Source organism: Schistocerca americana, chromosome 5, assembly GCF_021461395.2.
Source record: "Schistocerca americana isolate TAMUIC-IGC-003095 chromosome 5, iqSchAmer2.1, whole genome shotgun sequence".
In the NCBI taxonomy this organism is placed as follows: domain Eukaryota; kingdom Metazoa; phylum Arthropoda; class Insecta; order Orthoptera; family Acrididae; genus Schistocerca; species Schistocerca americana.
In genome coordinates, this window is record NC_060123.1 from 95870322 (window position 1) to 95897984 (window position 27663).

Here is a 27663-nt window from a genome sequence, read left to right on the forward strand (position 1 = left end):
GTGCTACAATTATGCCATTGAGTTGTTTCATTATTCTATCTGCAGCACTGCAAATGCAATATCAAGTTTCTTTCGCTACAGTCCATTCCGCTGAGGCTTTTTCGTACTCCTATGTCGTCAGTGTATTTCTGATCTGCAGCTGTGGTGCTAGTTACGGTACTTTACAATAGACAAAAGCATTTTAAGTGAGTCCTATAATAGAGAATGGCCAAAATCTTCCGCTTTGTGCGAAATTGATAGCGCGAAATAACGGACTGGCTCCGCTTGACCGCTGCATGTTTCCTTGATAGTCTTTTGTCAGCAAGACGCGCGCCGCCGCAAGAATTGGAATTCCGCCGCTAGATGGCTCTGCCAACACAGCGTGGGATTGTATGGCGGTGTGTTGCGTGGTGTTAAATTCGAAGTGGTACAAGTTTTAACAAAAAGAGAATACAAGTGCAAGAAATGAAGTTATTGTGTTGAAGTGATACGGTAAACGTCCGTTTAGTCGTTACGCAAGTGCGTCAAATACTGTAAGTGTCCGTTTTATTTACTGTGAAAAGGAAAAAAGGAACATTGCAACATCTAAGGAGTGGCTGGCTAGCTGCAGGAACTTCACAACGGAACACAGGTAACTGAGCGCTGGGCGTTGACCGCGTTTATATTTGACTCTGACATTAGATCCCCTTTATTCTCCTGTGTATCACCTAATATTTGTCGTACTATAACTGGAAGTTACGGTCCTAATTGAGTTCCATAAAACGCAGTTGCTTTCATAAAAAATCTCGGTTTATTCTACAAAATAAAAAGGATTCGGTTGGGTGTCATTGAAGCTAACAAGTGTCCCGGTTAGTTTGTCAGTAGAATGGTGTGTTACATGAATGTTGTGATGAAACCCGAGACAGTTCGCCTTTGGAGATTTCAATGCTTCGGCGCATGATCAGTGACGAACTTTTTGAAAGTTGCGCCACACCACCAATTATTTAACTGTTGTCTGGAGATAAAGATCACTCACTGCGTTTTGATGGGGAGCTATTGTAACCCGAAATAGTGCAAATATTTTTGCAGAATATAGAATTAACCAAATCGTGACAGCAATACAGGCAGTATCTTGTTAAACGTTACCCAGAAAATTCTTTACAGTCAGAATCATTGTAAAATTTGTTGCATAACGAAGGAGAGTACTTCGGCATCTTTCAAGGTCTTCAATTGCAGCGTACAGCTTATGATGAGGTAAAGGGGGGGGGGGGGGTAGAGAAATAGAAATGATTCATGTGGTAATCATTACTTGGCAGACGTAACGGCAAGAGGGTTGCATGAAATCAAACCACCAGTCTGCTTTAATTGGTTTCCGAACGGTTAGAAATTTGCTGTTACGATGAGATTAAAAAAAAAAGCGTTCTGAAGAAACGATACCGATGGTGGGATTGAGAGGAAACAAACAAATCTTAAAAATTAGGTTGCAATTGCAGCGCTAAATCCAATAATGCAGATGTATTTTTATGCACGTAAGCAACATGCAAGTTACATTTTAACCATCAAAATCAGAGTTTGTATTGTAGCTCACGGTTTCAACCATCCAAACCACATGCACAAACAAGGAATGAGCTAGTACCCAAGCAAGCCAATTTCCCGTGATTGTCATATGACTTGATATGCAGCGTAAAGAGCACAAGAAATAATCGCGAGGGGTGAGACCTGTTGACTCCTTTATTTCTGTGTCCAGAGGTAAATGTTGTCATGTATGAATGATAGGGTACTTTTAAATTTAATGTTAACCAGAGGTTTTGGTAGTTGTGCATTATATAAAAGTATTTTCGTGTAACGTAACAGTAAGCAAGTTAGAATTAACTTGTCGCTCGCGATTGAGCTATTACTTGCCTCTCTCATTAAGGAATAAATACTCAGAAAGACTCAGTGTGTTAGATAATTTTTATCCAGGGTATCTAGATGTGTACAAACTGTCTTACCTAAGGAGCCAAGAAACATATTATTTTGCTTTACATGTTTTGTTCGAAGCCATCGATGTTTCATTCTGCCAGTCAGACTTGTATCAAAAGTTATTTCATGAATATATGTTAGAATTTACACACTAAAGATCACTGTACGCCTTAAAGTAATTGGATTTGGTTGACTCAAGACTGCGTGACAATAAAAGAAATGTGTAAGTAGATGATCGTGGCATTTTGTTTTCAGCTGCGCATAATAGACTAATCTATGTAAACAGGAATAGCTGTTGAGTATTCTTAGTAGAAAGTATCTGTTGCGTGAATGGAATGGAATGCTGCAGACGTGTGGTGTCAGTGTCAAACGAGCAACGTATTAATTTCTTATGTGGTGTGCAAAAATGGAAAAGCACTTCATGTCTACTTTCGAAATTTTTATCGTGCTATACGCTGAAGTCGACGGTTTGACGGTTATGCATCTCCTGTCTGTACTTTCTTGTCCCTACATTTGATGAGGTTTGAATAGTCCACGTCGTCTGATGAGAAAACCAGCAACGACTTAAATGAACATTATAAAAGTGACAGCTACTCATCAGTAATTTTCGGTTATAAGAGGTAAGTACTGATTCAGTATATATAAAAAAAATTACTTTATTTCATTCTACTTGGTGCCGGCATTTGACGTGCCACCAAGTGAATAAGACAGTTCGTAGTTTTTAAATATTGAATTGCACATGTGCATAACATAAAGCTTATGTGGTTCTTAGTATTTTAACAGAGTTGCAGCTTTAAATAAGTAAAAGTGGATTTTAACCTCGTGCGAGCATTAAGAGGACTGATGTTAAGAAGACAGGAAAGAATTTGCATTTATAGAATGCCATAGCCGTTGCTGTTCACGAGTGAGCACCTCAGAAAGACACTGAATCTCTCGCTCAAGGGCTGCAACCGCCCCATCTGCTACACTATTGTGTAGGTTATCATAGTCCCAGACGCGGACTAGGATCTCATAGCAACAAAAGCTTCTCTCCCTCAGATGACGTGACCCTACATCTAGGTTATTTTCTGCTTTTTATCTAGAAGTGTAAACATTAGTGAGATGCATAAAAAACAGAGACAAGATGCGCTGTCTAAATTATATTGCTTAAACAACAGTTCACACAAAGAACAGTGTACAATTCATTTTAACGCTTAACGCTTCTGTCTTCCCTCCGTATAAAACTACAGTTTTTCACTTGTCATGGTTATAAGGAGGTAGGATGTGGGAATAAAAATTTCACATCGCGTACGGTATTCCAAAAGTAAGAGTTTCATTGTTCGAATAGTAGATAATTTTGAAACCTTGGAAAAACAAATATTTCATCCAAGGATAGGTTTAGGAGGACATTTTCGAAGTTTTCTTACGTATTCGTATTCTGCAGTGTGTCTAACTGGGGACCAACAATATTCTGCCGACATATTGCAGTTGCACCGCCCTACAAACCTCATTTCCATTACTACAATGCCTCTGTGGAAACGTTCCTCTTGTTCATCACTAGTATCCGTGAAGTTCTGATGGAATAATTCAAGATGGCAGTGAAGGAAATGTGGCTTTGGTGACATGACACTTCGTTCCCTGGAAACATTTTATGTTATTCACAGCCTCTTTATAGCCATTTGTGATTACCGTGAAAGTGCGTACTCGCTGACTTGAACGCATGTCATGCACCTTCATCAGCCTCACTTAACGAGTGGATGAAACTTGTATCTTGCATAAGCTGTCGTATTTGGGGGCCAATAAATACACAGCCTCTCCCCTCTAATCTTTGCACCGCTGACATTGGGTAACTTTGTCTTCAGGTGTGCAAGAGTTGCCTCTTTTTTTCTGCCCAGCGCTTTTATAAATATCTCCATTAACATCATTTTAAAAGTCAGCCGTAGACGATATACATGTTCAGGGTTTGGTAACACACTCATTTTACACAGGCGTTTGAGTAGGCCACTCTTTACGTACCTGATGTCCTTTCTTGTTGCGACTGTTCCACTAGCGCAGAAAGGAGCAGTACTTCGTGTACTCTGGTTGCATGCCAGCCCATAGCACTATCACTTTCAGGTCTACACACAGTTTCCAGTTACACATATCATAGTGTAAGAAAATGATCAAATCTCGCGTAGTCTCGTGAGTCCAGTTCTTGTTAAGCGAGTATCCTACTGGAAGTGAAGCATATTTATTACCATTATGGAGGAGGACTGCCTGTAAACTTGATTTCGAGGAGTCGATAGTGTGTCTCTACTTCTCATCTACATCCGCGCCATACTCCGCAAACCCCCAACAGTGTGTAGCGGAGAGTACTGTCTGCTACCACTAACTGATTCCCCCCTTCCCTGTTCCACTCGCGAAAGGCGGTTGGGAAGAGACAGTCTCGGTAAGCCTCTGTGTGCTGTTTGAAGAGTCATCAGTATTCTGGCTGGTTTGATGCGGTCCGCCACGAATTCCTCTCCTGCGCCAACGTCTTCATCTCAGAGTAGCGCTTGCAATCTATGTCCTCAATTATTCGGCGGATGTTGAAAGGAGTATACTGGGGCACACTTGTATGTGGCACCAGAATAAGATAAGAATATTGATAAATTAAAATGAAACTAGTATACTATAACGATGAATGTCTCTGATAGGCTTGATAATACGGATCGCTGACAGTGCGCGATCGCAGAGCCAAAGATACTACGCAGCTAGTGTTGAGAGAGCTGTCTGTGAGGGAAAGACGATGGAGTTTTTGTGGTGTGCTGTGTGAAGCCACCAAGAGTTAGATTAATGTAGGTATGTCAATATTGTTGAACATGGAAGCAGACATAGAAATAAGGTAAACATGTTAAATAATTGTGGTTTCTGCTTTTGTCATCGCGTTAGTATAGATGAGTTGGCTGATAATTTGTAATTGTTGAGTAACCCCAGAATTTACGTAAACGGTTTTGAAAAAAAAAAAGGCTCGTTAGATATTTCATTTTTGTAATGCTTTTAAGATTTGTTAACAGGGCTATGTGTAATTTGATGATTTACATTTATGTTGGATTGATGAAGTTATATAATACTTGCTGTTTAAATCTCATTGTTTGTGAAAAGCCAACTTAACTTGCAATATAATTTTGCTAAAAAGAAGTGAGTGTTAGTAATTCACCATAATCAGTACCGCCTCCCAGTCCAGGTCATATATTTCTTAAAGAAGTTGGATTTTCTTAAATGTTCTCGTTTATCAGCCAAATTAATTTCATGTGCATTTCAAGTATTATGGCTACTAGCATTGCCCACTGCTGAGCCTGTAGTTAGCATTTACATTTTTTTTTATTTTTTTATTTTTATTTTTTTTATGAGAGACCAGAATCTGTCGCGTTCCACCTTTGCTACTCTAGAGGTAAGATAATTTATTTGTTATGTGCATAGAAACCGAAGTTACCAGTTTTGAACAGGGCCAGAAGATTCAGTGCCTAAGGGGCTGAATGTATTGTGCAGTAACTGCATTTCTTTATTGGTATTGGGAGTTGTCCCAATCGATTCGTAAGTAAGCACACCACTTGCAGTTACAACACGCAACACGACAGTTCGAGTTCTGTACTCATTCCACAGATCAGACTTCATTCAGCATAATCGTAAAGTTTATTATTTCACATTTTTATTCGCCGGCCGTGGTGGCCGAGCGGTTTTAGGCGCTTCAGTCTGGACGCTGCGGTCGCAGGTTCGAATCCTGCATTGGGCATGGGTGTGTGTGATGTCCTTAGGTTAGTTAGGTTTAAGTAGTTCTAAGTTCTAGGGGACTGATGACCTCAGATGTTAAGTCTCATAGTGCTCAGAGCCATTTCACATTTTTATTAAAGAAAGTTACACTTAGAACGTTACAGTGTATTCCAATCTCTGTCTTCCTCTAAAGTGCTTATCTCTACAGCTCTAGTACCATGGAAGTTATTCCGTGATATCTTAACAGATGTCCTATCATCCTGCCCCTTCTACTTAACACTGGCTTCCATATATTCCTTTCCTCGCCGATTCTGCGGAGAACCTCCTTTGTGCTTACCTTATCAGTCCACATAATTTCAACATTGTTTTGCAGCACCAAATTCAAGTGTTTCGATTCTCTTCTGTTCCAGTTTTCCCACAGACAGTGTTTGACTACCTGTGTACATTCTCAGAAATTCCTGTGTTTGATACTAGTAGAATTTCTTTTCCCAGGAATGCCCGTTTTGCCAGTGCTAGTCTGCTTATGTTCTCCTTGCTCCGTCCATCACGGGTTACGATACTGCTGAGGTAGCAGAATTCCTTCACATCTACTTCGTGATCCCCAATTCTGATGTAAAGTTTCTCACTGTTCTCATTTCTGACACTTCTCATTATTTTAGTTTTTCTTGGATTTACTCTCAATCCATATTTTGTACCCACTAGACAGTTCATTCCATTCAGCAGATCATGTAATCCTTCTTCTCTTTCACTGTGGACATCGATATCATCAGCGAATCTTATCATTGATATTCTTTCACCCTGAGCTTTAACCCCACTGTTGAACCTTTGTTCTGTTTCCACCATTGCTTCTTTGATGTGTAGATTGGACAATAGGGGCGAAAGACTACAGTCCTGTCTTATATCTTTTCCAGTCCGAGCACTTCGCCCTCCAGCTTTATTGTTCCCTCTTTATTCTTGTACGTATTGTGTACCGCCCATTTTTCCCTCCAGCTTACCCTATTTGAGAATGGCGAACATCTAGCACCATTTTACACTGTCGAACGCTTTTTCCAGGTTTATAGATTCTATGAACGTGTTTTTTTTTTCTTTTGTTTTCCCGTGTTTCCCTTATCAACCGCAACGTCAGATCTGCCTCTCTGGTGCCATTACCTTTCCTAAAGCCAACCTATAGTCATCTATCAGATCGTCAATCATCTTTTCCAGTGTTCTGTGTGCTATTCTTGTCAGCGGCTTGGAGACATGAGCTGTTGCCTGCTCTTGCTGTTTTCCGAATTGTGTGAATGATGTTTTTCCAAAAGTCTGATGGTATATCGCCAGTCTCGTAACACACTAAGCCTCTAGTCGTTTTGTTGCCACTCCGCTCCCACCTCTCCCCCCCCCCCCCCCCCCCCCCCCTCTTCCGCCACCAAACGACTTCAGAAATTCCGATGGAATGGTATCCATCCCTTCTGCCTTATTTGATCTTAAGTCTCCAAAGCTCTTCTAAATTCTGATTCTAATAATGGACCCCCTATCTCTTTCCTGTCGACTCCTGTTTCTTCTTCTGTCCTCCCCCTCATAGAGGCCTTCAGTGTACTGTCTCCATCTATCCGCTCTCTCCTCTGCATTTAACAGTGGAATTCCCAGTGCAGTGCACTCTTAATGTTAGTGCCCTTGCTTTTAATTTCATCGAAGGTTGTTTTGACTTTCCTATATGCTGAGACAGTCCTTCCGACTATCGTCTTTCTTTCTATTTCTTCGCTTTTTCATGTAGCGATTTCGCCTTAGCTTTCCAGCGCTTCCTATTTATTTCATTCCTAAGTGACTTGATCGTCAGTATTCCTGAATTTCCTGAACATTTTGTATTTCGCTCTTTCGTCGATCAACTGAAGTGTTTCTTCCTTTACCCATAGTTCCTTCCTTGTACGTATGTTTTTCTTTCCAACTTCTGTTATTGACCTTTCTAAAGCTGTCCATTGCTCCTCAACTGAACTGCCTATGATCTATTTTCATTATTGCATCATCTATGGGCTCAGAGAACTTCAAACGTGTCTCTTCATTCCTTAATACTTCGTGCCCCTCTTTTTTGCTCACTGATTCTTCCAGAATAGTCTCTTAAACTTCAGCCTACTCTTAATTATTACTAACTTCTGATCTATCTGCGCCTGAGTACGTCTCACAACTCATTACCTGATTTCGGAATACCTGCCTGTCCATGATGTAATGTAACTGGAATCTTCCAGTATCTCCGAACATTTTCCAAGTATACCTCCTCCTCTTGTGATTCCTGACCAGCGTATTCGCTATCACTAGCTGAAATTTATTGCAGAACTTAATTAGTATTTCTCCTCTCTCGCTCCAACTACCAAACCCGTGTTCTTCTGTAACCCTTTCTTCTCCTCCTCCTCCCTACAACCGGATACCAATCCCCCATGAGTATTAGATTTTTATCTCCCTTTACGTAATGAATTGCCCGTTCAACATCCTAATATACTTTCTCTATTTTTTCATCTTCTGCTTGTGATGTCTGCATGTGTACCTGAAGTCTTGCCGGTGTTGGTTTCCTGCCGATTCTGACGAGAACAGCCCTAACACTGAACGGTTCGCTGTAACTCACTCTGCCCCACCTTCGTATTCATAACGAATCCCGCTTCAGTTACACAATTTTCTGCAGCTGTTGGTATTACCCTATACTCATCTGACCACAAATCCTTGTCTTCTTTCTATTTCACTTCACTGAAGCGTGCTACATCTACATTAAGCCCTTGCATTTCTCTTTTTAGAATTTAGATCCGCCCTATCACGTTCAAACAAACTTCTGACGTTGCATGCCCAGACTCGAAGAACGTTATCCTTTCGTTAGTTATCAATTTTTTTCCTCATGGTCACCTCCCCGTTGGCGCCCCCCCTGGAATCATCAGGACACTTTCGGCGTTCCCTGTATCATTCTGTAAAATCGGAACAATAGGGTGCTTCCCGCTGACCTAGAATCATGAAAGTGGGAAAAAAGCAAGCTTTCACAGTACGAGTAAAGTAAAAAAATGTGAAACTTGTCAGTTTGTTATTACATCACATAAAAATGTCTTTTGCCGTTTGAACATTATTGCATACAAACATAAAATATAAGTTGTTATCACATCAGTAAGTAAATTAAAATATGTTTTATTAAATCTTCTTTCCGTAAATACATAAACTGAACTCCCCTGCTCGCTTCTTGTATTTCGGGGCTAGTCTGAGGAACAATTTTAAAGATTTTTATATTATCTTAGAATTCGCGGGAACGATATTGTGCCAGTATGTAAAACTTGCATCACAAATATTGCGGAAATGGAAAGTGCTGAGTTTCTCGAGACCGCTGTCAGCGGAATCCATGTTGATTTTTGTACAGGTGATTTTCGTTCTCCAAAAACGTCATAATTCTTGAGCAAAAAAAATGGTTGATAATTCTAAAACAGATTGACGTCAACGTCCTATGGCCTTTCTTGAAAACGAGAGTGACTTACGTTTTATTGTGGTCGCCAGGTGCCTTTCGTTGCTCCAGCGATTTACGATACACTTTCGCATAATGTGTGTATAATCTTACAGGTATCTCATCTGGTCCTGACTACTTTATACTGCTAACCGATCGAACTTTCTTTTCTGTCCCACGATCGGCTGTCTCAGTATCTGCCTTTTCGGCGTTCATGCGGTGGTTGAAAGGAGCGACCGTCTTAAGATCTCCCGCGGCGAAACAGTTTCGGAAGACCGAATTAAATATTTCGGGCCTCGTCCCTGTTATCTTGCATTTCGGTGCCAGTATGGTCACTGAGTGAATGAATGGAGGATTTCGAACTTCTAACTGAATTTACGGAAAACCAAAATCTCATAAGGTTTGCACTCAGATCGGTTCACAGAGTTTTACTTCCAAAGTCATTGACCTATTTTCTAATTGCTTTCCTTACGCTCATTTTCGCTTCGTTCAGTAATTCACGAGGCGTGTGCTGCGATATCAGCGATGAGAGAATGACAGATCCTATGCTGTTCCCGGAAACAGTTCATTGAGAGATGTGTGGACAACATTTTGCGGCTTGTTTTTGACCAGTTAACTCAGAGGCAACGTGCTTTCGCAACCTTCCAGCAAGACACTGCGACGGCACATACAGCGGCCTTTTCACTATGGGAAATTCGTGGCCTCCTCGTTTCACCTATTTAATCTCCCTGCGACGTTAAAAGGGAGTGTGTCCAAATCAGATGTACAGATCATATGTACACACTGTAGATGAACTTAAGACCAACATTAGTCAGGAAATTGCTGCCATTGCTCAGAGGGGAGTGGAGAGTATAATGATCAGTATCGTAAACAGGAGTCAGAAGTGCTTGAACAACGAAGAGAGTCCCAGCATCTCCTTGCGTAATATTCGCAAGTAATTTACATTTTTCTTGAAAGTTTTTTATGTTGTGTGTGTTAGAAACAACTGAGGCGAGAAACCGTACTTTAGACCCACCTTTAACTGCTGACCACCTCCCCCCTGTCAGCCACGGGCCCAGCAGCCGGCCTCGCAGACAGGTTGCACGCCGCGAAAGCGGTTGCGTTAGCAAGTGATTACCCTGTATATGTCCTAACAGAGGAGAAATTGATATCCAGAAGAAACTGCACGTGATGGAGAAAAACTAAAATCGAATGGGAGTTCAGCATACGGAAATCACTCACGATCGCCTGTTTTCATACAGAGGACAAGAAGTGCAAATATTAGTGATGCGCATTGTAATTTTTCAAGCAAGGATAAAAAGAATAGAGACAGAAGGTGCCAAGTATTATATTGGTTTTGCAACACCCGACACAAAGATTCGATAGAACAAGAGACTTCTTTCTTGGATGAATTACGTTTCTCTGTGATTCTTCCACTTACGTTAGCTTTTCCAACATCTGTTATAATTCATATGTGTTCATTCCGCTTTGCGGTCATACCGGACAATTACGCGTAGAATTTTACAGTAGTTACTGTTTCCAGTGAATATCCAGCAGTAGTGCCATCGAACAGTAATGGACCCCATTTTTCCGGGCGTTCATCTACATCTACATCTACATCTATACTCCGCGAGCCACCTTACGGTGTGTGGCGGAGGGTACTTATTGTACCACTATCTGATCCCCCCTTCCCTGTTCCATTCACGAATTGTGCGTGGGAAGAACGACTGCTTGTAAGTCTCCGTATTTGCTCTAATTTCTCGGATCTTTTCGTTGTGATCATTACGCGAGATATATGTGGGCGGTAGTAATATGTTGCCCATCTCTTCCCGGAATGTGCTCTCTCGTAATTTCGATAATAAACCTCTCCGTATTGCGTAACGCCTTTCTTGAAGTGTCCGCCACTGGAGCTTGTTCAGCATCTCCGTAACGCTCTCGCGCTGACTAAATGCCCCATGACGAATCGCGCTGCTTTTCGCTGGATCATGTCTATCTCTTCTATTAATCCAACCTGGTAAGGGCCCCATACTGATGAGCAATACTCAAGAATCGGACGAACAAGCGTTTTGTAAGCTACTTCTTTCGTCGATGAGTCACATTTTCTTAGAATTCTACCTATGACTCTCAACCTGGCGCCTGCTTTTCCCACTATTTGTTTTATGTGATCATTCCACTTCAGATCGCTCCGGATAGTAACTCCTAAGTATTTTACGGTCGTTACCGCTTCCAATGATTTACCACCTATGGCATAATCGTACTGGAATGGATTTCTGCCCCTATGTATGCGCATTATATTACATTTATCTACGTTTAGGGAAAGCTGCCAGCTGTCGCACCATGCATTAATCCTCTGCAGGTCCTCCTGGAGTACGTACGAGTCTTCTGATGTTGCTACTTTCTTGTAGACAACCGTGTCATCTGCAAATAGCATCACGGAGCTACCGATGTTGTCAACTAAGTCATTTATGTATATTGTAAACAATAAAGGTCCTATCACGCTTCCCTGCGGTACTCCCGAAATTACCTCTACATCTGCAGATTTTGAACCGTTAAGAATGACATGTTGTGTTCTTTCTTCTAGGAAATCCTGAATCCAATCACAAACCTGGTCCGATATTCCGTAAGCTCGTATTTTTTTCACTAAACGTAAGTGCGGAACCGTATCAAATGCCTTCCTGAAGTCCAGGAATACGGCATCAATCTGCTCGCCAGTGTCTACGGCACTGTGAATTTCTTGGGCAAATAGGGCGAGCTGAGTTTCACATGATCTCTGTTTGCGGAATCCATGTTGGTTATGATGAAGGAGATTTGTATTATCTAAGAACGTCATAATACGAGAACACAAAACATGTTCCATTATTCTACAACAGATTGACGTGCGAAATAGGCCTATAATTATTCGCATCTGATTTATGACCCTTCTTGAAAATGGGAACGACCTGCGCTTTCTTCCAGTCGCTAGGTACTTTACGTTCTTCCAGCGATCTACGATAAATTGCTGATAGAAAGGGGGCAAGTTCTTTAGCATAATCACTGTAGAATCTTAAGGGTATCTCGTCTGGTCCGGATGCTTTTCCGCTACTAAGTGATAGCAGTTGTTTTTCAATTCCGATATCGTTTATTTCAATATTTTCCATTTTGGCGTCCGTGCGACGGCTGAAGTCAGGGACCGTGTTACGATTTTCCGCAGTGAAACAGTTTCGGAACACTGAATTCAGTATTTCTGCCTTTCTTCGGTCGTCCTCTGTTTCGGTGCCATCGTGGTCAACGAGTGACTGAATAGGGGATTTAGATCCGCTTACCGATTTTACATATGACCAAAACTTTTTAGGGTTCTTGTTTAGATTGTTTGCCAATGTTTTATGTTCGAATTCGTTGAATGCTTCTCTCATTGCTCTCTTTACGCTCTTTTTCGCTTCGTTCAGCTTTTCCTTATCAGCTATGATTCGACTACTCTTAAACCTATGATGAAGCTTTCTTTGTTTCCGTAGTACCTTTCGTACATGATTGTTATACCACGGTGGATCTTTCCCCTCGCTTTGGACCTTAGTCGGTACGAACTTATCTAAGGCGTACTGGACGATGTTTCTGAATTTTTTCCATTTTTGTTCCACATCCTCTTCCTCAGAAATGAACGTTTGATGGTGGTCACTCAGATATTCTGCGATTTGTGCCCTATCACTCTTGTTAAGCAAATATATTTTCCTTCCTTTCTTGGCATTTCTTATTACACTTGTAGTCATTGATGCAACCACTGACTTATGATCACTGATACCCTCTTCTACATTCACGGAGTCGAAAAGTTCCGGTCTATTTGTTGCTATGAGGTCTAAAACGTTAGCTTCACGAGTTGGTTCTCTAACTATCTGCTCGAAGTAATTCTCGGACAAGGCAGTCAGGATAATGTCACAAGAGTCTCTGTCCCTGGCTCCAGTTCTGATTGTGTGACTATCCCATTCTATACCTGGTAGATTGAAGTCTCCCCCTATTACAATAGTATGATCACGAAACTTCTTCACGACGTTCTGCAGGTTCTCTCTGAGGCGCTCAACTACTACGGTTGCTGATGCAGGTGGTCTATAGAAGCATCCGACTATCATATCTGACCCACCTTTGATACTTAACCCAGATTATTTCACATTCGCATTCGCTAATAACTTCACTGGATATTATTGAATTCTTTACTGCTATAAATACTCCTCCACCTTTGGCGTTTATCCTATCCTTGCGGTATATATTCCATTCTGTGTCTAGGATTTCGTTACTGTTCACTTCCGGTTTTAACCAACTTTCCGTTCCTAATACTATATGCGCACTATTTCCTTTCGCGTTATTTGCCAGTGATTGCACTAGCTTTGGTCCTCTGCAGGCAGTCGTGCGCTTCTCAGGTCTTTGGGCGTTGCAACCGTCCTGTAGACAGCATCAGCGTCCGTGAAGAGCCTCGACGGTACCCACCAGATTTTTCATATATATTGCAAACACTAACGGCCCTATGGGGTACTACTGGAATTACTTCGACGTACGCCGATTCCGTCCCATAAAGAACATGTTGATAATGTTCGGAAGGAAGCCATTAAACCTGTGAAAGATCTCATCTCATAAAGTTCAGAACTTTATCGAAAGCCTTCGGAAAGTCGAGGAACACGTTGTGGACCTGAGTGCCGTCCACCACAACGCTATGACTGTCATAGACGAACAGAGCGGGACCCCACGATTTTAACATTTGTGGCGGTTCCTTGTACTACGATGGACGTATGCTGCAGTCTTTCCGTTTCATTTATAAATCCTGTCCGCCCCGATAGCTGAGTGGTCAGCGCGACGGACTGTCATGCCAAGGGGCCCGGGTTCGATTCCCATCTGGGTCGGAGGTTTTCTCCGCTCAGGGACTGGGTGTTGTGTTGTCCTAATAATCATCATCATCATTTCATCGCCATCAACTCAAAAGACTTGCACCAGACGACCGGCCTACCCGACGGGAGGCCCTAGCCACACGACATTTCATTTCTAGATCCTGCCGTAGAAACATCACTTCCGACACGTTACATGTTGGCAATTTCAGAACTTCAGAACGACACAACGGCAAGTCGATTCCCGCGCAGAGGCGAGTTGGGCATGAAGGTCATGAAGGAGGAGCGATTAAGACTTGCCCCTGGAACGATGGAAATCGAAGTGAAGTCCCATGCTTGTTGCCGCCCGGGATTAGCCGAGCGATCTTAGGCGCTGCAGCCATGGACTGTGTGGCTGGTCACGGCGGAGGTTCGAGTCCTCCCTCGGGCATGGGTGTGTGTGTTTGTCCTTAGGATAATTTAGGGTAAGTAGTGTGTAAGCTCAGGGACTGATGACCTTAGCAGTTAAGTCCCATAAGATTTCACACACATTCCATGCTTCCTGACAGAACCTAGGGGAACTATGCGGAAGACCCGCACCGCCGTACTTGGCAGGGTCCTAATGGAAGTGTTTCACCGTTGCCTTCCCCCGACGGTAATGGGGATGAATGATGGACACAACACAGATTCATCTCGGGGCAGCTGAATAATCCGTGACCCCGCTGGGAATCGAACCCGGGAACCCGTGCTCGGGAAGCGAGAATGCTACCGTGAGACCACGAGTGGCGGACACCTGGAACGCTAGAATAGAAAAATTAAATCGGTGTGCTTGCGCTGTGGCTGATGGGCACCTCTCGCTTGAAGTGCAAGCTTTTTACCATTTGCGACGTCCCTCTCAGCAGGTAGAACTGCAAGCTCCCCAAATGTCGAGGTCTCGTGCAAGATTTTCTTTTATCTCTCCAGTGATTTTTCTGTTAATTTCTTTATCTGTCGCCGTGGTGAGTGAGAAACAGTTTTCACATGAAACAGATGTGTAAACAGTTCAGCAAGTTGTACATGAGAACTGTGAACTTTAGAAATAGTAGAAATGTATTGGTATAACCGACGCTGTGGTGATGGGCAGTGAGTCGGGTCAGAATAACACATTCGCTGCTCGCTGCAGGCAAGGGACCGTGTTCGAATTCCGGCACTTCACAGACTTTTAATGTGCAACAAAGTTTGGAAACAGCTCGTACTCAGTTACGTAGTGGAAAATTAGTTCTGGAAACTATCTACATTGTTGACTTCTGTTGAATTCATCCGCAAGGGGAGAAAAAGCATGCTGGAAAAATTATCGTTGAAAAAGTACTTATGTTTGTGTGAGACATTTTTATTTCAGATATTAAATACCAGGAAGTCTTGTTCACGACGCTATGAATGTCATTGACGAATAGAGCAAGGCCCTACCATTTTTACATTTATGGTTGTGCCTTGTAGAAGAAAACAAAAACTATGGTAGTAGGGAAGACAAAAGAAAATCGTAAAGTTAATATTAAACAAGATGATGATCTAGAGCAGGTTGAGAACTTCTGTTATTTGGGGAGCACAATAAATGTATCACAGATATAAAGAGAAGAATAGCCTTGGCAAAGCAAGCTTTCCAAAATAAAAGGAATTTACTAACAGACAATCATATAAGCCTAGAAAGTTGGAAAAAGTTTGCCAAAACTTTTGTCCGGAGTGTCTTAACATACGGATGTGAAGCGTGGACTCTGGGTAAGGCAGAGAAAAAGAGACTGGAAGCAATGGAAATGTGGATATGGAGAAGAAGAAAACAAGCTGGGTAGATAGGTAAAGTAATGAACAGGTCTTAAGAGAAGTGAATGAGAGCAGAACTTTATGTAGGTAGAAGAAAATCAAAAATGACAGGGCACATAGTGAGACACAACCAGTTACTAAAGAATGTATTTGAAGGAAAAGTTTTAGGAAAAAAAAATAAAGAGGCAGGCCAAGAGCAACGTATTTTAATAACATCAAAGAAGATATGGGGATAAAATCGAATGAAGAATTGAAGAGGATGACAATGGAGAGAGGGACGTGGCTAAATCGATAAGGCATAGCCTTTAGTTTATGATGATGATGATGCCTTGTACTACGCTGGAAGCGATGGTTATTCTCAAGATAATAAGACACTGGACTAGTCTTCAATATCCACCTGTTCTGGTGCTTGTCGTAAGCCTGAGCTATGGAAACAGATTTTGTGTATTTGGAATGTGTCGAGCCTGTGTTCGTGATTACGCTTTCAAGATAAAATTCACGTCAATGCCTCCCTTGCTTCCTCCATGACTATGTGAAGATGTCAGCGGAAGGCAGTTTCCATTATCAGTACGTCTTGTATGTCTCTGCAGTATTAAAACCAACCTTCATATTGACAATTGCAAACTCTCTCTCTCTCTCTGTGTGTGTGTGTGTGTGTGTGTGTGTGTGTGTGTTCCAGTGTCTGCCAGTAATTAAGGGGAGCCCTTGGAGTTGGCGATGTGCCATCTCGTAAGGCGATGCGATGCGTCATGGATGGAGAGGGGGGGGGGGGGGGGGGGGGAGATTGCAGCGTGAGCTGAGCTGGGAACTGCTAGTCGCGGTGACCTTGACGTGTTGTTCTCAGCGGTGTGGCCACCAGGAGGAAAACGGATACCGACTCGGTTTACCTCTGCAGTTCCAGTGCTTAGCGCTGCAACTCGAGATGAAGCGTAACTTCTGCTCTACCCACCAGAACACATTATCTGGAGACTTGAATTAGAAAGGAAAAGTTGTAGCAGCGCGTTATTGTTATGCACGGCTGCATTTGACAGCCTGAATCTCCTTTTACACCATCGACTTTGTATCAAGTAACTCCACGAGACAAGTGAGTCTACTGCAGCGCCCCTGGCGTTTTATTCCTGTAGTGAGTCTCGTCTCCCGAGTGGCCATTTTCGTTTGCGCGTCAGCGGCTAAAATTGTGTGTGTTGAGAGAGCTGTCTGCTATGCAGGCTGGCATCTGAACGGCTGAAGTTGGTTATGAGGGACTACCCTTTTTACGAAAAGCTCGATATATGGTGACAAATGCGCAGTGTGCAACGTACTCTGAAGTTCAAAACTCCACGCCCAGCACGCCTGTAGATGAATGACGTCATAGACAAAGTGACTGGCTGGCTGCCTATCTATGCACTGACACGAGAGGTGCTCGCAGAGCAGAAAGCCGCTTGTGGGAAAACAGGTTTCGTTGTCAGGTCAGTGAAAATGTGGTGACGTTTGGCGTTGTTGGCTGGGGAATCCCGCGGGATGAGTTCAGTCGCTCGTTGGAAGGGGTGTTCTTTATCACTTTGATCGTTTTCCTTGCGGGTATGTGAGAGTTGTCGTATGTGGACTGTAGGTGTGTGTGTGTGTGTGTGTGTGTGTGTGTGTGTTGCATGGTGGTGGTGGTGGTGGTGATAGAAGGGAGAAGGTGAAATCAGATGCCGGTACAGAGCCTACTAGTTCCGAGCAGTACCAAGGGAGCTGTTGAAGTTAATGGTCCTTTTCCGACGGACGGATTACCACAACAGTGTCACATGCCCTCACTGGGGAGAGGTTTGAAATTTAATAGTGTACATTGACGCAAAGACTGGTGATTAGGAATTTTACACCGCCACCTCTCCTCGCTGACAGTGAAAATTTCAGCCACCACCCGTATTCCAGGATTCGAACCGCGACCGCACAGGCCACGGAGGCCGGTGTCGCGTCAACTATGCAATCACAAGGAAGAGGGATTGTCTGCTTACGTGCCCTATATGTTTCTTCTGGCTCAACTGAAGAAGGGTAAATTCATCAAAATACTTCTTTTCATCATCCGGGGCCGGCCGGAGTGCCCGTGCGGTTCTGGGCGCTACAGTCTGGAACCGAGCGGCTGCTACGGTCGCAGGTTCGAATCCTGCCTCGGGCATGGATGTGTGTGATGTCCTTAGGTTAGTTAGGTTTAATTAGTTCTAAGTTCTAGGCGACTGATGACCTCAGAAGTTAAGTCGCATAGTGCTCAGAACCATTTTATCATCCGGGGATTATGTCAGAATGATAGAGAATTTGTCATTGTAATACACTGAAAGTAAATCGCTCAGATTATACACAGGCATAGAATACACAGGTTGTCTCAGGAGGAATGGTCAATGTTCAGGGATATGACAGGAGGGAGCATTCTAAGCAAGAGAGTCAAGTAAACTTCTTAAGTGCTGTGAGCACTTCTCCATCCTCGCTACTCTGAAACACTTGTCTTCTACTGAACAAGTGCCCACAGTTCGCGCGAAAAGTTGAATCAGGATCTCTTCATGATGAGTGAGATGTTGATCTCGTGAGAATGACAAGACATTACTGTGATGCATTACACGTACTGGCACATGGTTTCCTTGTACAAATTAGTACATTGTGATCGTGTTCCGTAATGTGACTTGCCCTTGTAGTTGCCCTTTCCCCTAAGCAATCCGTAATTTTGTAGTGCGCATTACCTAAGAAAGGCCAACGGCCTTGCCGCGGTTGTAACACCGGTTCCCGTCAGATCACCGAAGTTACGCGCTGTCGAGCTGGGCTAGATGCGTGACCATCCGTCTGCCGAGCGCTGTTGGCAAGCGGGGAGCACTCAGCCCTTGTGAGGCAAATTGAGGAGCTGCTTGATTGAAAAGTAGCGGCTCCGGTCTCGGAAACTGGCATACGGTCGGGAGAGCAGTGTGCTGGCCACATGCCCCTCCATATCCGCATCCAGTGACGCCTATGGGGTGAGGGTGACACGGCGGCCGGTCGGTTACCATTGGGCCTTCATGGCCTGTTCGGAAGGAGTTTAGTATTAGTTTATTACTTCAGAAATATGTTTTAGATGCATTTTTAAACAGACTTACTCTAGTAACGTTTTTCATCTCCTTGCGCAGTTTATATAATACAATTCTATTCTGTGATAGACTATGTTTTGAGTGTTTTGTTTGTTCGCCCTTGGTAAGCGTGTAAGGCGCAGTCAAATGAAAACGAGGCATATGGAATAAAGTAATCAAACTGCTTATTACTGTATTTTAAAAGTGGTCGCCACAGCATTGATACATTTATCCTAGTGCTAACAAGACGGCCAGTGGCTTCATTGCCTCTGGAAACGCGCTTGTGGCCAGACGTGTGCCTTTTCGTCATAAGCACGTCGACGGCTGCGAGTACCTTTCCTCGGGCCTCGTCCCACCAGACCTGCAGCCTAGTCGAGACAACCTTGGCAACATGTGGGCAGCCCGTCCGCATCCGCCGTACAGTCTCTGTCTTTCCCCGTGCGATGTCCATACATTCGGAGCCCTGAAGAAAGATTTTCTCCGGACGAACAGATGCACGCCTCGCTACAATCACGATTCCTCAGCCAACTGGAAACGTTCTTCCATGAAGGTATCACCTCTTGTCTCACAGTGGGTGAATGTATTAACAATTATGGCGATTATTTTTAAAGTGCTAAGCAACTTACTGTTTTCCATCTGTCTCGCTTTCATTTAACTGCCCTTTATAAGTGCAGTATAAGTCTTGTCGCATGGTTATGAATGGGACTCCAGTATTATAGAAAAGGTTAGTAGCCGGCCGAAGTGGCCGTGCGGTTAAAGGCGCTGCAGTCTGGAACCGCAAGACCGCTACGGTCGCAGGTTCGAATCCTGCCTCGGTCATGGATGTTTGTGATGTCCTTAGGTTAGTTGGGTTTAACTAGTTCTAAGTTCTCAGCAGTTGAGTCCCATAGTGCTCAGAGCCATTTGAACCATATGAAAAGGTTCGTAATATTTTTCTCCAGATTTGCACAGCAGATTAGTAGGAGTATTCAACTGATGCATTTTTTAAATAAATCTTTACAATGAGCGTGACTAATAGTTCTATGTCATTTCCGCGTTGTTTGCAAATTGTGTCCATGTTTTGTACCTTTGATCCCCAGAGCTAAGAATTGTGTGTAAGAATAGTCATTCACAAGGCATTGGCCTTTACAGATTTATAATGAAACGTTTCCTTAGAAAAATTACGAATTACTGTGCTGGTAAACTTCTACGTTATTTGATACAAAGACAGCTGAGTAAAACAACGTACTCAGTTTTCTCTTTACTTTTCTGATCGTCAGTAAACTGCCACACAATATTTTTAGCGCAACGCAATCTGACTTTCGATAATCCTTACAAAAGAATGGTCCTGACTAACAATAACCTATACTTTTCAAGAATCACCCCACAAAAATCTTCGTTAGTTGAACTAGTGCAATACAGCGAGCGCCAATACTGCCAGCTAAATAAAAGATTCTAACTACTGAAGTCACGAACTACTGATAGGCTTACTTAGCAGATGAAAGATTTTGATAGAGAACAAACAATGTATTTACCTTAATAGCATTAAAAAGTCATTATATGCGTTCAAAAGTCATTATATATAATTTTGTGACATCCAATTAAACAAATTTCCTTTTGCTGACGGACACACGTCCTGATCGTCCGCTCAAAACTCAGTCAGTGATTTTCATACAGAGCGCTACGTGGCGTTACCAACATAAAAACCTAAACAGACTACTTGCAATAATAGAACCTAAGAGTGTAACATGCTCATGACATCCTTTTTACAAATATCAGGTAATCTTAATAGGCAATCAACATGCATCGCTCAGCAGCGGTTTGTGATAGAGATGGGACAGTCTCATCTTTACTAGTAAAGTCCATTCAACAACCAAGATCGCATTTAATAGCTTTTACAAGTAAACCAGATCGACCTTCATTACTCTCAAAACGAGAAAATTCAGTCTCGTCTTTACGTCTGTATGTGAAGGGAGTGTGTGTGTGTGTGTGTGTTATCAGTGCAGTAATAAGCTGAACTTGCTAATGAGGCGCAAGAAATAGTCTTGGGGACGTCTCGTATTCCCTTCCCGGACATAAACGAAAAACCTCATGGATTCGTTAACAAACTTACTCAACTATATAAGAAATATGCTCCCTCGGAGACCGTAAAATTAAGACGGAAACCCACACCTTGGCTAACCGATGAACTAAAACAACTCGTGAAACTCACGCAGACACTGAAAATCGGATATACAAACACCACCTCGCGCCCAAGAATCACATTGCTTACAAGCAAAAGCGGAACAGTCAATTTGGCTGTGAGAAATGCAAAACTCAGGTATGCCCATTCATTAACCGACAATAGGAATAGACTATTTGGCCCATGGACAAACTTTCGTGGTCTTGGTATAGGCAAAGCGATAGATGCAGCTGATCCAATACTCTCACGCGAAGAACTGAACCGGTATTTCACATTACCTGCAACCACAGTAGAACCACAAACGAAACACTTACTGATTACTTCATGCGGGTAAACGACTGTAGCCGCGAATAAGTCTTTCTAAGGCATGTTACCCGCAGTACGATCAAAAATAGCCATTACTCGTACCAGATCAGCGTCTACTGGTCGCCATGCCATCATAGTCCAAACGGTGCCGCTTATTATTGACCCACTGCTGCCCACTATCACAGATACCTTCAACCGGTCCTTGACCACAAGTGTTTTTCCGGAGGCCTGGAAACAAGAATAGTTAAGCCATTACCCAAAAAGGACCTTTCCACAGCACCCTCTTGACTACCGACCTATTTGCATTCTTCCTGCACTTTCCAAGACCTTGGCGGCCGGGGTGGCCGAGCGGTTCTAGGCGCTAGTCTGGAACCGCGCGACCGCTACGGTCGCAGGTTCGAATCTTGCCTCGGGCATGGATGTGTGTGATGTCCTTAGGTTAGTTAGGTTTAAGTAGTTCTAAGTTCTAGAGGTCTGATGTCCTCAGAAGTTAAGTCCGGTAGTGCTCAGAGCCATTTGAGCCATTTTTCCAAGACCTTAGAATACGTTGCAGCATTAGAAAATTGTAGCGAAATGCAGGAAGATCTGCAGCGGATAGGCACTTGGTGCAGGGAGTGGCAACTGACCCTTAACATAGACAAATGTAATGTATTGCGAATACATAGAAAGAAGGATCCTTTATTGTATGATTATATGATAGTGGAACAAACACTGGTAGCAGTTACTTCTGTAAAATTTCCGGGAGTATGCGTGCGGAACGATTTGAAGTGGAATGATCATATAAAATTAATTGTTGGTAAGGCAGGTACCAGGTTGAGATTCATTGGGAGAGTCCTTAGAAAATGTAGTACATCAACAAAGAAGGTGGCTTACAAAACACTCGTTCGACCTATACTTGAGTATTGCTCATCGGTGTGGGATCCGCACCAGATCGGGTTGACGGAGGAGATAGAGAAGATCCAAAGAAGAGCGGCGCGTTTCGTCACAGGGTTATTTGGTAACCGTGATAGCGTTACGGAGATGTTTAACAAACCCAAGTGGCAGACTCTGCAAGGGAGGCGCTCTGCATCGCGGTGTAGCTTGCTCGCCAGGTTTCGAGAGGGTGCGTTTCTGGATGAGGTATCGAATATATTGCTTCCCCCTACTTATACCTCCCGAGGAGATGACGAATGTAAAATTAGAGAGATTAGAGCGCGCACGGAGGCTTTCAGACAGTCGTTCTTCCCGCGAACCATACGCGACTGGAACAGGAAAGGGAGGTAATGACAGTGGCACGTAAAGTGCCCTCCGCCACACACCGTTGGGTGGCTTGCAGAGTATAGATGTAGATGTAGAACCAGCTAACAAAGTACATAACTAGAAGCAACCTACTAGAATGAAAATTAATAGCGGTACCATAAGCATCGCAGCAGAACGCGTGCCGTAAAAAAGGTAACAGATGATCTGAAGCTGGCCTTGGACGCACTATAGGCAACTATCACTTGCTTCTTAGACATCAGCAAAGTATTTGCCACTGTCGGCTTCGACATTTTACTTACCAAATTTAGCAATTTTAAGTTTTTCACCAAGTGCAGTACGGTGGTTTCCCTCATACCCGACGCCTCGCCAGAAGTGCGTAATGTTTGGTGCTGTACTGTCACAATCAAGGCAGGTAGTATCAGGCGTCCCACTGTGTTCGGTACTAGGTCCTATACTCCTTTCGTTGATTGTAAGTTATGTGTCATCAGTTTCGTCCTACTGCAGATACCTCCCTCATCTACGCTGATGACCTTCCGTTGTTGTATCTTAGTGCGAAACAAATTAATCTGAAGACAGCCATCGAGAATCTAAATATCGGCCGGTGTGCGCTATCAGAATGAGCGTTTAGGGTTAAAGCTCAACTTATCTAAGACCCAAGCGATATTGGATGGTCGTTCTATGCTCTTTAACCCGAAATATGTGGAATCCATACTATATTTAACCCCTAAATGGGACAAATATCAACTTCTCCCCTTCAGGAAATAGTGGAGTAATATTAGATGAAAATGTAAATTGGGCTGAACAGGTAACTTCAATGTGCAAGAGGACATCAGCATCTCTCCGTGTCTTACAGATATATAGAAAACTATTCCCTACTGACCTGAAAAAGAAATTGGGTAAACACTTATACTTCTAGTTGCTGAATACAGTGATGCTATCGTGCAAGGCCTGTCTCGGGGCCAGTGGACTGTTCAAATGTTCTAATGTGTGTGAAATCTTATGGGACTTAACTGCTAAGGTCATCAGTCCCTAAGCATACACACTACTTAACCTAAATTATCCTACGGACAAACACACACACCCATGCCCGTGGGAGGACTCGAACCTCCGCCGGAACCAGTCGCACAGTCCATGACTGCAGCGCCTTTGACCGCTCGGCTGTCCCATTCCATCGTTGAGCCACTTTCTCGGAAGACCTTGTCAGTAGCAGGAATCCGACTCTGGAATAACCTCCCGCATTATATTAGAGAACTGAATAACATATGGAGCTGCAAACGGCGGTTCATGACATATTTAGTAAAGAACCGTAACGATTACCAGTACCCCTGTACGCACTCGTCACCGTGGTACATCCTTCTTTGCAGCCGGATCTTCCTCATTTCCTAGTGTTCTTACAAGGGAACCTCCCCAATGCACCCCCCTCAGATTTAGTTATAAGTTGGCACAGTGGATAGGCCTTGAAAAACTGAACACAGATCAATCGAGAAAACAGGAAGAAGTTGTGTGGAATTATGAAAAATATAAGCAAAATATACAAACTGAGTAGTCCATGTGCAAGATAGGCAACATCAAGGATAGCTTCAGCTCAAGAGCGCCGTGGTCCCGTGGTTAGCATGAGCAGCTGCGGAACGAAAGGTCCCTGGTTCAAGTCTTCCCTCGAGTGGAAAGTTTACTTTCTTTATATTCGCAAAGTTATGATCTGTCCTTTCATTCATTGACGTCTCTGTTCACTGTAATAAGTTTAGTGTCTGTGTTTTGCAACCGCACTGCAAAACCGTGCGATTAGTAGACGAAAGGACGCGTCTCTCCAATGGGAACCGAAAACATTTGATCGCAAGGTCATAGGTCAACCGATTCCTCCACAGGAAAACACGTCTGATATATTCTATACGACACTGGTGGCATCATGTGCGTCTCATGACAGGAATATGTTGTCGATCCACCTAACTTGCACACTTGGCGAATGGGTAAAAAGATTCTTCTACTTTGCCCAATTTAGGTTTTCTTGTGGATGTGATAATCACTCCCAAAAAAGTGATCGCATCGGGCGGACAGATAATAATTGTCTGAAAATAAAAAAATAAACTTTTCACTCGAGGGAAGACTTGAACCAAGGACCTCTCGATCCGCAGCTGCTCACGCCAACCACGGGACCACGGCGCTCTTCAGCTTAATCAATCCATAATGTTGCATATCTTGCATATGGACTACTCAGTTTGTATATTTTGCTATTTTTTTCATAGTTCCACACAACTTCTTCCTGTTTTCTTGATTGATCTGTGTTCAGTTTTTCAAGGCCTATCCACCGTGCCAACTTATAACTAAATCTGAAGGGGGGTGCGATGGGGAGGTTCCCTTGTTAGGTGGCGCTGGCTGTCTCCTTAAATTTCCTTTCCCAGAATTCGCTATATCAGAAAACATCCATTTTGTACACCCATAAATTCTTCTAATATCTGCCACTATCATTATTAATTTTATTACCACAGTTATCATTATGAGTCGAAGCAGTGGCAGCAATAGTACAAATACTGTCGCATTAGGTTTATTCGTTCATAGACAGTATTTTTTACTAACATTGTCACTATAGTGACTCAGATCCTTTTCATATAATTTGTCATATTAAAATTGTTTCTTCTTAGGTAACTATGATGTTTGTTTCATAGGTAACTATGATGTTTGTTTCTGAGGTAACTATGATGTTAAAAAAGGCACTTTACGTGTGAAAGCCTGGTCCGATGTAAGGGGAGCTTGATGACCCTATTCAGTTCACGTCAAATAAATAAATAAGAATAATATAGACAGGGACCAAGCTCCGCAACTTCGTGGACCTGAACTGTAAGTCAGAAGGGTGACTTTCGCCGCCTTTAGTGTAACGCGACCCTGAGCGCTCGTCACTATCCGCCACGTCTGTGTCTCCTACCGATCGAGGCTCCTCCCCAGAAACTGCACTGCTGTAACTGAGGGCAGCGGCGAGGAGCGAAAACTCCGTGTGACTGACGTCCGCAGACTGCATCGGTAAATAATCTGAGGAGGTAGTTCCGGCAGAGGGAGGGGTATTGCTTCGGTGTACCACAGTTTCTAGTCGCGCACGCGATCCCACGGCGTTTTGTGGAATGGGGGCGTCCGCCGAAGATGGTCGCTCCTATGATTGGGTGTGTGAAAGATCGGCGGCACTCGTGTTGTAGAAGACAAGTAATCCCACCTCCCTCTTATAAAGGCCTATTTAGATGGGAGTGCACAGTGCGTTGGGTAAAAACGATCCAAATTCTGCCGGGAAGGTTCTAATAAGCGCACACTCTACTGCACCGTGGAAATTTATTCCGAATTCCTGAATATACTCTAGGTGATAGGATTGACACCGACCGTCCGCGAACGACACCGAACGTCAGCATCAAGGATACCCCGCAGAACGTCTTGTTGACGAGACGCTGGCGCTGTCTGCTGACCCTTAATATTCTCGTCGCGCTTGCTCTTGTTATGTGAATGGGTTTTAATCTTGTTTTGTCTTCTTTATCTCTGTATTATTCCTAGACTACTTTTTGTGATGCATTGCGAGTATTAAATAAGCACTCCGTCTTCAGGCCACAAGTGGCCCATCGGGACCACCCGACCGCCGTGTCATCCCTAGATGAGGATGCGGACAGGACGGGCGTGTGGTCTCCCGGTCGTTAAGATGGTTTTCTTTGACCAGAGCCGCTACTATTCGGTCGAGTAGCCCCTCAGTTGGCATCACGAGGCTGAGTGCACTTCGAAAAATGGCAACAGCGCATGGCGACCCGGATGGTCACCCATCCAAGTGCCGACCACGCCCGACAACGCTTCTTCGGTGATCTGACGGGGACCGGTTTATGCACTGCGGCAAGGCCGTTGCCGAGTATTACATAAGTACTCTCGTTATTATTCCTACGAGTATTGTCCAACAAGAGACGGGCACTATCTGAAAGCGAAACATTTTCTCGATTTTGCAATACTTTTACAAATAAAATCCTCACACAGTGCTTGAATAAGAACATAAATGAACGTTCTTTACAGCTTTTAAATATAAAAGCTGCTTCAGTGGTGAAACTGGCAGCTCCATTGAGGGGGATAAATTCAGCTGTTTGACGTTAAAAAGAAAACAAGACTGGAAAGATATTGCTAATTAGCGGTATAAAAATAAAGAGAAAACGATAAAGCCGTTAGCAGCCCGAAGGTTGGGTTCACCCCAAGATTTCTTTTCTGTGTGTAGTCCTTTCGGAGGTGGTATGGATTTTTCTTCCTTTGGCCGTTGAACTAACTTGCCCATCCACTTAGGGGACCTACAGCGTAACTTTCAGTACAAATTAAGGTCCAAGTCAGCATTTTTCACATCAAACAGCATAGCCAGGAGTGAAAATAATGATAATACACACAATTTTCTCTAGACCTTTGCGTTCGTAGACCGGCACTTTACCGCTACACCACCGAGCATATACTGCTTTCTAAAGAGTTTTATTATCTTTGTGTGCGTGTGTATTTTCACGAGCAAATAAATGAGCAGTGTATTTGAGAGTTTTATACTTTCCCCATTGTTTCAGTACCCAGCAATGTATAAAATGTACCGTACACCTTAGTCAAGAGTATCCATTATGAAATTTGCTGTAACTTCCACTATAATTACAGTTGTGAGACTACATTCAAACATTTTATCACGGCAAACCGCATTTCATAGCCTCACTTTCGCTGTTGAGTGCTGGGAATTATGACATGACATGGCGTGGTGTTGATGTGTCTAGTGTGAACATGTCCCCATTAGCGATCTGTGAAATGACGTGACATGACGTCCATTGTGAACCTACCATTGTTCTCTTGTTCGAAATTGTTCCACCATGCACGGCACTTTCCGGCTATTATACGCACATTTTGAAGCATGTGTAACCAAGCAGTCAGTTACGATTCTCAACGAACGTCGTTCTCAAATCTCATATTGTGGCTCATACTCCATGTAGCAGCCGTTTGTCAAGAAAGGAAAGGAAAGCTTGTTATAATACACTGTATTCGTGCGAGATTCCAAAGGCTTCCTTCCGGATAACTCTTAAAACCTGCGAGACATTCCCCGGTTATCCAGCTCCATTTTTAAGCCGTTCTTCAAAATCCGGAGATTACAATTTTTTGACGTTCTCGCCAGGAGTTAACAGTTCGACGATATTTTCTTAACGCGAATATAGCAAAGTGCGTAGTGCAGCCAATTTATTAGCGTATTAA

General features: G+C 43.3%; 1 protein-coding gene across 2 annotated transcripts in view; it reads left to right on the forward strand.

Annotated features, from left to right (window-relative positions):
• The first annotated feature begins 374 nt into the window (after window positions 1-374).
• LOC124615355 (CD109 antigen) overlaps window positions 375-27663 on the forward strand; it is an 840079-nt gene continuing 812790 nt past the window's right edge. For both annotated transcript variants that reach the window (XM_047143167.1, XM_047143169.1), the window contains exon 1: window positions 375-610. The gene's annotated coding sequence lies outside the window, so the exon portion shown is untranslated. The remainder of the gene's footprint in view (window positions 611-27663) is intronic.